This window comes from Rattus norvegicus, chromosome 11 (assembly GCF_036323735.1).
Source record: "Rattus norvegicus strain BN/NHsdMcwi chromosome 11, GRCr8, whole genome shotgun sequence".
In the NCBI taxonomy this organism is placed as follows: domain Eukaryota; kingdom Metazoa; phylum Chordata; class Mammalia; order Rodentia; family Muridae; genus Rattus; species Rattus norvegicus.
The window spans coordinates 22148568-22158117 of record NC_086029.1 but is presented as its reverse complement, the minus strand read 5'-3'; positions in this window follow the sequence as shown (position 1 = coordinate 22158117).

Below are 9550 nucleotides of genomic sequence, written 5' to 3'. Positions count from 1 at the left end.
ATCTCTCCTGAGAGACACAGCCAGAATACAGCAAACACAGAGGCGTATGCCAGCAGCAAAACACTGAATTGAGAATAGGACCCCCGTTGAAGGAATCAGAGAAAGAACTGAAAGAGCTTGAAGGGCCTCGAGACCCCATATGTACAACAATGCCAAGCAACCAGAGCTTCCAGGGACTAAGCCACTACCTAAAGACTATACATGGACTGACCCTGGACTCTGACCTCATAGGTAGCAATGAATATCCTAGTAAGAGCACCAGCAGAAGGGGAAGCCCTGGGTCCTGCTAAGACTGAACCCCCAGTGAACTAGATTGTTGTGGGGAGGGCAACAAGGGGGGAGGATGGTGAGGGGAACACCCATAAAAAAGGGGAAGGGAGAGGGGGTTGTTTGCCCGGAAACCAGGAAAGGGAATAACACTCGAAATGTATATAAGAAATACTCAAGTTAATAATAATAAGAAAAAAGAAAGAAAAAAATAAGCCCTTGAAGCATCCCTCACACAGAGCCTCTGCATCACTTCCTGACTCCAAGTTCCTATTTCGACTTTCTGCCCTGACTTCCCTGAATGATGGAATAAAAACTGTAGGACAAAATAAGCCCTTTCATCCTCAAGCTGTTTTAGTGATATTTTATCAGAGCCATAGGAACACTAATACAACTACCATTTAAAAAAAAACAAACAAAAACACCTGCCGAAATGCAGTAGTTCTGAGCTTACTCTACCTCTACACCACAGAGTACTAAGGAATCATAGAATAGACAAATCAGATTGTAGTTTTAAATTCATATGGTATGAGTTACAATAGCAAGATATCTGACATAAACAAAAGGAAGAAATGTTTTTGGATCGTGGTTGATATTTTTTTGGGGGGGTTCTTTTTTTCGGAGCTGGGGACCGAACCCAGGGCCTTGCGCTTCCTAGGTAAGCGCTCTACCACTGAGCTATATCCCCAGCCCCGATATATTATTCTACATTGTTATGGTAAATATTGACTATCGACAAGAATCACCTCCAATACACAGCCCCGCTTGTATCTGTGAAGTCATGTCAAAGAGTTTACACATATGGTGAGAAGGATACAAGACCAGAATGTTTGGCAGAGTGGCCAAGTAGTATTTTACTGAACATTATTCCAAGTCCTTGAAATATGTAGCTTATCATAGAGGCCACTTCCTTTATCTCTTCCTGACATGAGATGAAAACCGTTGCTAGGGCGAGAGCACTCAGTTGTGGTCTTAAGTCCTGATTTATTTAGACCTACAGCTGAATTCCTCACACTTCATTTCAAACCATTTGCTTTAGGTATTTGGTGACAATAACTGGAAGTGACTAGTTAACAATTTTATCTCTCAACTGCTCTTCAGTTTCTCCACTTTTCTCCAACTCTACTGCCAATTATCCAGCTCTCATTCCCACCACTGTGGCTTTATCCAGAATACTGCAATAGCTTCCTATTAATTCCCATCATTCATTCAATCTAGCCTGTCTCAAGTTCATTCTAACTCCCAGGGATGCTAAAAATAGAAAAAAATCAATACAATAATTTCTTAAGACCCTTTAGTAGTTTCCCATTTTTCTTACACTAAAGTCTAGGACTTTTCAAATGGCTTAAAAATAAATGTCTTCCCTGAGTATGAGTGATTCTATCTTTATCATCAACATAATTCTTTGCCTACTTCACAGTCTTTTGATTCTTATTTATTACTTTGTTGTAGTAGAATATTGTTAGTTGTCTATGACCTAGGAAGCCTCAAGGAGACTAAATTTTCCTTTAGCTAGAAGTTCAAAATCATTTCCAAATTAATATATAAACAAACATATTTTAATATTCTAATAAAAAGGCAGATATGCCAAATACTAGATCACATATATAACACAATTGCCTTTTTCTCTATGTCTGTTTCCTCTGATCCTATAAATGCCACAATGGGTGAAATGAAGTCACTTTTATTATTGTATTCCTAATGTTTGGTCAAGCTCAGGTTTTCAATAAATTCAGAAGCAAAGGGAGGCAAGAGAAAAGAAGAAAAAACAAACAAGGAGACGGATGGGAGGAAATTGAAATGGAGGAGGGAGGAAAGGAAGGAAGGCAGGAAGGAAAGAGGAAAAAAGGAAGGAAGGAGGGAAAGAAGAAAGGCAGAAAGGAAAGCAGGAAGGAAGAAAGGCAGGTAGGAAGGACGGACAGACAGAAGGAAAGAAGGAGGGAAGGAAGGAAGGAGGGAAAGAAGAAAGGCAGAAAGGAAAGCAGGAAGGAAGAAAGGCAGGCAGGAAGGACGGACAGACAGAAGGAAAGAAGGAGGGAAGAAAGGAAGGAAGGGAGGGAGGAAGAAAAGACAATAGGAAGAAAAGAAGACAGGAAGGAATGAAGGAGAATAAATTCCTATTATTTGCTATGTGGCTCTTAGAAATTTCTCCTTGAGGTTAGGTGAATGTTTCCCTAAACTGAAGCTTATTCTTGATTTTAATACTAGAGTTCTAACAATACACTGTGAATATGTAGACTGTCAACCATGTAGATAACATCTCTCATCATTCTCATTTTTCACACCTGCTTTTCTATCTGTACTTACTTGAATTTTCCCACAAAAGGACAAAAGTATTAATTCTTTAAGAACCAGCGATGAATGCAAATCATTCATTTCACAAAGAAGAGTCCCAATTTTCATTCTTTGACCAGCTGGGTGGATTATGATACCAACTTTTTAATTATTAAACCACTTTCCCTTAGGAGATGAGAGAGAACACAGAGCTCTATTAAGGACTGTGAGCTTAAACCAGAATAATTGGGTACCCTCTTTCCTTTATATTTTGGAAAACTAAGAAAATTGGTATTAAGAAGGATGAATGGCACAGGGGACCAACCTCTTCTCTCTCACGTTTTTAAAAAGAAGTCATCAAATATCTTTAAAATTGTTATGTACTTTTTGAATAGTTCATTTAGTCAGGGATAATATAATAGTACTAGATCATGAGAATCATGTGTCAGCTTTCAGATATCTCTGATTGACTGTCCCTGATTATCTAAAGACCGAATAAATAAAATTAATTCCACAGCAGTGAGAGTATCCAAATTCTTTGACATAAATTGGAAGGAACCCAAATACAGGGCAAAAAAAAAAAAATAACTGTATCCTAAAATCAAACAGAGTCAGCAAAATACTTCCAGGTAGATTTATTTCCAATGCAGAGGAAGATAGAGGGAAGTTAAAATAATCCCCTGGACAGGAAGTGGGAGAGGGAGATTGGGAGAAGGCCCTATGATTAAGAGCAACACTGCTTTTGCTGAGGACCCAAGTTCAAGTCTCAGCACACACATAGTGACTCATAACTCCAGTTCCAGGGTATCCAATATCCTCTTCAGGCATCCTCTGATACCTTAGATATTTTTGAAACTACAAATTATATGAAAGGGGAAACTGTGTCAACATCATAAGCTAACCACACTTCACCCGGCCTGTGCTGCCATCCATTCATATTCTTGATCTATAAACAAGGAGTACATTTTGCAGCTCAGCTTAAGTGAAATTAGTTTTTCTTTGATGCATATTAGTCAGAGTTATCTAGAGTAACAGAACTTAAAGAATGAATATGTATATATATTCATTTGAATATATTCTGTATATGAATTAATATATGGGATTTATTATAATAACTTACAGGCTGTGGTCCCAATAATCCAAAAATGGCTACCTATGTGTGGAAGGTCCAAGAATCCAATAATGGGTCAGTCCATGAGGCTAGATGTCTTAGATGATCTTCAGTTTACATTAGAATCCCAATGAAGGAGGCTCTAATGCCCGTGAAGGAAATCAGTTGCTAGTGAGGGAGGGAGGAAGCAGGCAAAAATGTTTCTCTCTTCCATGTTCTTCATAGGGCTTCTAGCAGAAGGTGTGGCCCAAATTGAAGGTGGATCTCTCTTCCCTCCCTTAAAAGATCTGGATTAAAAGTGTGTCTTCCTACTTCCAATAATCCAAGTAAGCAAAAAGAGGTGTGCCCAGTCATTTTGGGGTTTTTACTAAATTCCAATTGTAGTCAAGTTAACAACCAAGAAGAGCTCCCACATGCCCAGTGACACTCCTTATACTCAGGTGTACAATGGAGATTATAACTCCATTATATATTATAGATTATACATATCCTGGTAGCTTGTGCTTGTGCTCATTGCCACATTTTTCAATGCATGTTAAGCCTGAACATTTAATTTTTTACATTTTGCAAAATGTCTGCATAACTTACAACCTGAGAAACAGAGAAAGACTTATGTTTTAGATATATTTGGTGGACGACTTATAACATGTAAGTCTCTAGGAATATTAGAAATTGAGAAAGGGACAGCAAATTCTGTTTAGATTAATAAAGGCTACATGTTCCAAAGGAGAAAGAAAATCATTCCAGAGTTATCGACACATAAATGATGGAAGTCCGGAAAGAAGAGAGATAGAGAGATAAGAAGATATAAAAAATACAAATATAATTTTATCTTTATGTGATCATTTCACACATATTTATGTGCATATATGTGTGTGTAGATATATAAAGTAATGTGTGCTGGTAAGTTAGAAAGAACTCAAAAACAAGAAGATAGAGGGAAAGAGAAAGAAAGTTAAAATGATGTCAGTGTCTAAAAATACAAACTAATTTTATTCTTTTTAAAGATGGCAAGAATAACTATGAAGTCAGGCAAAACACTAAAGGATTTATGGTTTGGTTTGTTGCTGTTGTTGTTGTTGTTGTTTCTTTCTTAACTGAGCACTTTTTTTAAAGTTTACATTGAGTGATAACATAATTAGTTGAGTCAGAAGATGCCAAATAAAAATGAAAAACCTAACACATCTGTATGCGATTGTCTTCTCAGGGAATTCTTGTGGAATTTTCCTGTCAAGGAGCATATGTCAGAGTATTTCCTCCTGAATAAGGAAGACAGTCAAACTGGGACCAAAAAAAAAAATGTTTGGTGCCCATGAATTACAGAGGAAGGAAGAGCCTTGTGTAATTTAACAGTGACACACAAACCCCCAAGAACTAATCATAAAGACACCTCTACTTTATCTTCTGACAAATGATTTTTAGAATGCAGCACATTATTTTATAAATCACTATTAATGAAAAGTCACTTTTAGTATGTTATGCTATAACTGAGAAATGATTTACTACAATAAGCCCTTGATTGCTTGTTTATATTTCCACAGCCCCAATTAGCGAGATTATTAACATATTTCTTCTTAGATGATGCTAAAAACTTCACAGCTATTCAAAGGAACTGCAACTTATGAGATTCATCATTGATCGATCATACATCTTGCCAAAGACTCTGCTTAGGGTGTAAGACATCAAGAAACATATAGTACAACCCATGGTCAATCTTAACATCCCATCCTTGGGTCCAGTGCACAACTGTACCAACGTACAGTGCTTACTGTGTCCAGGGTGCAAGCAACTGGCAGTTGGTTTGCTAGCCATGATTCCTCAGAAGTGATGCATCAGATCCCTGGCCACAGTTCACTTTCTATTTTATAAAAGAAGAAGCTCATTGTGTGAAGATATTACTTCATTATCAAGCCTTGTATTTGGGGTTTTGCATACGGTGTCAAACCCATTTTCTCTACTGATCAGTCACCTAGAATGATTTACATGGGAAGAAGAAAGAGAAAAGGGGATTTTGGGTTTTTTTTCTTTCCTAAGTAGCATTTGAAGAAGACTAAGCTTTCATTTTATTTATTGCTTCAACCAATTTCTCCTGCACAGTAAAACAAAGATTCAATTTTCTAGCAATACTAAGACTTTTACCAGCCAGTGTAACATTTGTAAAACCAAAGTGCTTATTACCATTGATTGATTGATATATGTTTTGCCTTTCCCCATCTTTATCAATGAGATAATACTAAATGAGACATTCTAAAGTCCCAAAATAAAAAAGAAAGCTTTCAACTCCAGATAAGTTAACATCCATAAGTGTACTAAATGTTAGTAGTACATGTTACATTCTGTTTTAATATGACAAAACACATTATGAATATTAAACCAAACAAGTTTCACATACATTGCTAATTTTTGTTAAAACTAATGAAGCTTTCACATACTTTTAACTATTTTTGAACTAGTGTTTATGACAATTCTTAGCCCAAATTCTTCTTGAGTGCACAATGATATTTGGAGTGAGTTTCTTCTTGACTTGGTGGGATAACAGAAAAGGACCAGGTTTACCTTTGATCAGCTTTTGTAAATTATACTTGGCATTTCTAAAAACCTATTTAGAAATAAGAGTATCACAGCATCTTTATCCACACCTCTTGAATTTGTTGAGCTAATTTGTCAACAGAGCTATTCCTTTTTTTTTCTTTTTTCTTTTTTTTCGGAGCTGGGGACCGAACCCAGGGCCTTGTACTTTCTAGGCAAGCGCTCTACCACTGAGCTAAATCCCCAACCCCCAGAGCTATTCCTTAACCTGTGACTTTGGAGTTTTGAAGAGCATTGTTCTTGAACAGCACTAGATGAGAAGACGAATGATTAATCTCTGATTTCTCTGTGGCACAGCTTTTAATTGGAAAATTCTGATTTTGATAAGGAAAAACAAAAGCATAACAGAATAATGATATATATATATGTTAATTAATTAAATTGACCTAAGCTCAGTGTTTTCCATGAGGTTGAGTTTTGTAGACAGATGTCCGTAACTAGACAGTACAAAATTTTCCTTTGGTACTAACATAACTCTTGCTTCAAGGACTGAATCTCAAACACATTTTAGTACTGTATTCATTTTATCACACATTGATGGTGCTTGGATTTAAAGACTGCTAACAATTCAGTTGCAATTTTCTCAGTAATTTAAAAGAGCTTTGTGATTTTTGCTATTGAAATGAGGAAAGAAATATATCAGAGCTGTCATAAATCTTTCATATCCTGGCACCCTGTCCCCCATCTCAGTCCACAGATCTTTTATTAAATTCCACTCTGGAGGAAATATGAATAGTCATTGAAATGGTTTCTCTGCCAGGATTTGAAAGCTGATCCACTGAAAAATGTTCCCAGTGTATGTTAAGTGAACACCAGATTCTCTGGCATAAGAAGAAGAATATGAGACTATGACACAGTTAAATTTAGAAACAGGATTAAAAGGAGTGCCTGGCTTTTCAGTCCAAGGTCATTCACAGACACACGCTCAAAACTCCCATAGGATTCCATCCCAGAGAGATTCTATTCACATACGATGTAGTCCCTGATCAATTTAGCTCATGAAGATTTTTGAAGATGTATTTGTTAAGTGTTTTCTGTATTCTTGAAAATATGCTAGATGCTTTCCTCTTTACCTAGTGAAAACAATGACATCATAAATTATAATATTGGTTAGTATCCACATAGTTACTAGGGAAAACACAGTGAGCTAAGTAATTTCAGTTCCTTGGTAAGCTTTTGAGTTTAGCAATGAAGAAATCAATACTTACAGAACTTCAGCACCCATCAAACTTAGCTGCTACTTTTACTAAATGGAAGAATGAGATTCCTAAGTCAGGGATTTCTTTGTTTGGCTTCTTTGTTTCCAAAGACAATATTTTTAAAATAGTATGGACAGAAGTTTTGCAATCAGACTTTGCATTTAATTTTTTTAGACTTATTTTATTTTTATGTGTATGAATGTTTGCCTGTGTGTGTATATGAGCACTGAAGAAGTGCCTGCTACCTTGGAAGTTGGAAGGAAGTTTCAGATTCCACACAAATGGAGTTACAGAAGTTTGTAAGCTACCATGTGGGCACTGGGAATTGAAATCTGTCCTCAGTAAGCCAAACACTTGCCCTTAATTATCGTGCCATCGCTCCTGCTCTCAGACCTTGTATCAATGGCCTTGTTTGTGAATTCAGGTGTTAGTGCCATTGTCAGTTCTGATGCATTATAACGATTAAAATATGTGAATGTGTATAAAACACAGTTTATAGTGATCATTTCAGTGTGCAAGCATTGACACACAATCAAGAAATATCAGCTGTATGTACTATTATCTAATGATAGCAAAGTTTAAAGCTGGTGTGATGGGACACACTTGTAATTCCAGAACTGGAGAAGTTCCAGAATTAAAATCAGAACTATCCTGTATTCAAACATAGACTGGCCTACGTATCTTAACAATTATATTCATTTCTGCATTTTAAAATAAGTATAAAAATAATTACTTTACATCATTATTTTATTTTCAGTTTCCCCAACATTTAAAAATTACTACAACTATTTTACTTTCCCCTACCTATTAAATAGTTCAGAATAGCAAAAATGTGAAATATTAATGCAAAACATTACTCAATTCCACAACTTGGATACATATATACATACATATACACATATACATACATATACATACATGTATATGCACATATGGCTGTTTCTCACACATCATCCACAAGATGCATCTCTGGTCTTTGGAGTATTCTTCTGATTTCAAGATGTTCATCATCCCAGAGAAGGTAAGAAGTTACATGAAAAGCCATGTTGATCTTTGTTCTACTCACTGGAGATCTTCAGAAGCACTGACACAGTATCGCTGAAATGTAGCATGCATCTGTTTCTCTCTTTCGTATTTGCAATGTGCTGGGGAAGAGGTTCCAGTGCTTGAGACTGTAGTCTTTTCTTCTTCATTTGTTTTCTTTTATTTTTATTTTGATTAGCTAATGATTGGCTTTATATACCATTTACTTCTTCCCTTCCTTCTTCTCCACCCAGTTTCTCCTTCTCTCCTTCTCAGAAGAGGGGAGCCCTCCCATGAATATCATCTAGTCTCGTCACATCAAGGTGCAGTAAGACCAGGCACATCTTCTACTGAGGCTAGACAAGGCAGCCCGGTTAGGGGAAAGGGATCCAAAGTCAAGCAAATTAGTTAGACAGCTGTTGCTCCTGTTTGAGGAGTTCCACGTGAAGACCCAGCTGCACAACTGCTACATATGTGCAGAGGGTCTAGATCCATCCCATGCAGCCTCTCTAGCTGGCGGTTTAGTCTCTATCAGTCCAGGTTAGTTTATTCTGTAGGTTTTCTTGTGGTGTCTTGACCTCTTTGGCTCCCTCAATTCTTCCTCTCCATCTTCTACAGTATTTCCCAAGCTCCTCTTACGATTTCGCTGTAGGTCTTTGTATCTGTGTCCATCAATTACTCGGTGATACCTCACTGATGACAGTTACGCTAAACTCCTGTCTGTAAGTATATCAGAATGTCATTAATAGTATCCGCGGTGGGCTCCCTCTCACGTCATTGGTCTCATGCTGGGCCAATCATTGGTTGGCCCTTCCTTCAAATTCTGCTCCATCTTTACCCCTGCGAGTGTTGTAGGCAGGACACATTGTGGGTCTGAGGTTGTGTGCCTGGATTGGTGTTCTAATACCTCCAACAGAAGTTATAGGAGACAGCCAGATTAGGCTCCATATGATAGGAGTCTTGGTGAAGGTCACCCTAATATGTTCCTGGGAATTTTTGTTGTCCTAGATTTCTAGCTCATTCCACAGATGGGTTGTCTTTCCCAATACTCTCTTCCTCTATCCCCTGGTTTATCTCATCCCTCTTG